This window comes from Trifolium pratense, linkage group LG4, assembly GCF_020283565.1.
Source record: "Trifolium pratense cultivar HEN17-A07 linkage group LG4, ARS_RC_1.1, whole genome shotgun sequence".
Classification (NCBI taxonomy): domain Eukaryota; kingdom Viridiplantae; phylum Streptophyta; class Magnoliopsida; order Fabales; family Fabaceae; genus Trifolium; species Trifolium pratense.
In genome coordinates this window covers 42,456,221-42,459,062 of record NC_060062.1, presented here as the reverse complement: position 1 = coordinate 42,459,062, position 2,842 = coordinate 42,456,221, and positions in this window count along the sequence as shown.

Sequence of the window (2,842 nt, the reverse complement as noted above, 5' to 3'; positions counted from 1 at the left end):
AATTGAGATATGACTATAGGGTATAGCCTTTCCCCTACCACAAAAGAATCCAGGTCGCTATAGATATGTTACAAGGGTACTCTACCCCGTGACATCAAAATAAAGACAAGCATATTATTCAATCCATAAACATTTAAGGGGATTGAAACACCAATATTAATAGTATTAATTTTATACCTAAATGCTTCCCTCCTAAACATAAACCAAAACCATCATAACTTCTTAATATTTGGCACAACTTCATTACGTACCAAATAACGTGCTTCAACAGTACTGGTCTCCTCTCTTTAGCCTCTTTCAACATGTGTTGTGATTTTTAAAAAATATCTCAATTAGAGAATATGAATTTAATTTATTTATACATCGACCGGTGTAAAATGTATACATGTATCTCATCAAATCATATCACGTAAATATTTTGAGTACTAGCCTATAAAAATAACATTATAGTGTAATTTGATCAAATACATGTGTACAATAATTTTACATCGTTAATACATAAAGTAGGTTAATGCTACGGTGGACCACCTTCACAAGTGGTTCATCGTGGACTAGTGATCTACCGATTATGAATTTTACAAATTTCACTATTGGATTGAAAGTTTATATCGTATAGATCATCCATAATTTTTTTTAATTTTTTTGAAAATCATTTGATGTTTTATTGAGACCCATCAAGATTTACGTTATTTAATAAACCGTTAATCTTGATGTGTCTCAATAACATATCAAATGGTTTTCAATTTTTCTAAATTTTTCTATGGATGATATGATATAAACTTTCAATCCAATGATAAATTTTGTAAAATTCATATTCATTATAATGTTATTCGTGACTGGTTCACCATGGACCACTTGATGAAGCGGAAGTAATCCATATTAGAATTTACCACATAAAATATACTATATGTTCTTGTGAAAATTCTCTAACTCAAAATCACAAAGAATAAAGGTGTCTGAGAAAAAGTTAATGGCAAACAAAACTAATCGGTCAAAACAATAATAATATCCACCAAGACACACAAAATTGTTTACCTACTCCCTCGGCCTCTTTTATAAGTAAATATTTTAATTTGCACATTTTTTTTTTTAGAAATTTAATTTGCACATTTATTAAGAAGTTGTTTTTTTGTCTTAATTTTATGTAAAAGTTCTATCACAATTACTAAAATGACCTTATGATACATCAATTTTACATTAGGACTCAACAATTATCTTAAAAGTAGAACATTTAATTAGGGTAATTTTGAAAAAATAGCATTAAATAAAATTGGTTTTGATGACTTTTGCTTATATTTAAGCCAATTTTTTTTGTTGACTTTTGCTTATAAATAAAATCGGAGGGAGTATAGTTGAACCCAAAATTAACATATGTTTGGAGAAGAGAGATTAGAGAACATCTCTCATTCATTATAAATGAGTATTTACAATATATGCAAAGAAATTACAAATAAATCTTAATTTAACTCTTTGTATTGCTTCTCTCAAGCCACAAGATGAACAAACAAGAAAACAAGATCCCAAAAAAACCAAAATCAACATGTTCAAACCTAAAAAATATTTGATTTTAAACCACATTCTCCATGGTGTCAATTTCATATTCCTCATAAAACTCAAATGATGTGTGTCGAATTAATTCTTATTCTTTATCAGAGATATTTTAGTTTCATTTCTTTTTTTTTTTATTTATAATGAGAGATTGTAGTTTCCATTAATTAAGAACTACTACTATATTGAAATGATATTTAAGATTTAAAAAAAAAAAAAACTTATAACATATATATATATTTTGTATTAGATGTGGTTTTGGTATCTTCCGGTTGAAATATTAATACAATTTTTATGTATAAAATTCTGAACTTAAAATTTAAATTGTCTGATCTCAATCAAACGGTCAGAAGTTATTATTGAGTGCATGATTGCATGCTTCTCCAAATATTGATCAAAATGTCTTATATATATATATATATATATATATATATATTGGTTTATAGCCTCTGATTATTAGGAGAAAGGAGTCCTAGTAGTCTAAAATTCGGCCGCAAGGTAAGTAAAATATGACCAAGAAATTGTTCCACCCAGGAATCGAACCTGAGTTTTCCTGAAATCCATCTTTTTTTTGTGAAGTTCATTAACCACTTAAGCCTAATGACTTGTTTAATCAAAATGTCTTATATATTTATATTAATTGTATAATTGCAAGATTTTTAATATACTAAAGTATTTATTTATTCACTTTTTACTTAGTTGCACCGAATGAAGAAGAGGGTGCTCATTTACTTCTTTTTATGAGGTCTAGGGGAGGGTAGCTGTCCTTATCCAACTCCAAGGTTTAGTGTAGCACACATCTAGACTAAACTTAGCAACACACATAACTGGTAATAGCTTTGAAATAAAAAATTAAATATTCCCTTCTCAATTTCTTTTGTATTCTTATGAAGTTTTAATTTTGTTGTGTTTTGTTTTGTACGAGCATATGAGTTGGACAGTCTTAAAATTGAGTATTAGGTCTAACTCATCCTTACAAAACTGACTTGTAAGATGGGGATTATCTCTTCTTTATAAACACGTATTCATGTCATCTCACAAGCGATGTGGAAGGTTTGGCTTGTTGCGCAAATATAAATAGTGGAGGACACGATCAGAAATCTGATTGCAGGCGGCCCGACGAAGTGGCCTAGCGAATCGTGGATAAACTTTGATATCATCTTAAAATTGAGTATTGAGTCTAACTCATCCTTACAAAATCAGCTTGTAAGGTGAGGATGACCTCTTCTTTATAAAGACTTATTCGGGCTATCTTGCAAGCGATGTGAGACTTTTTAACAGAAAGTTACTAGTA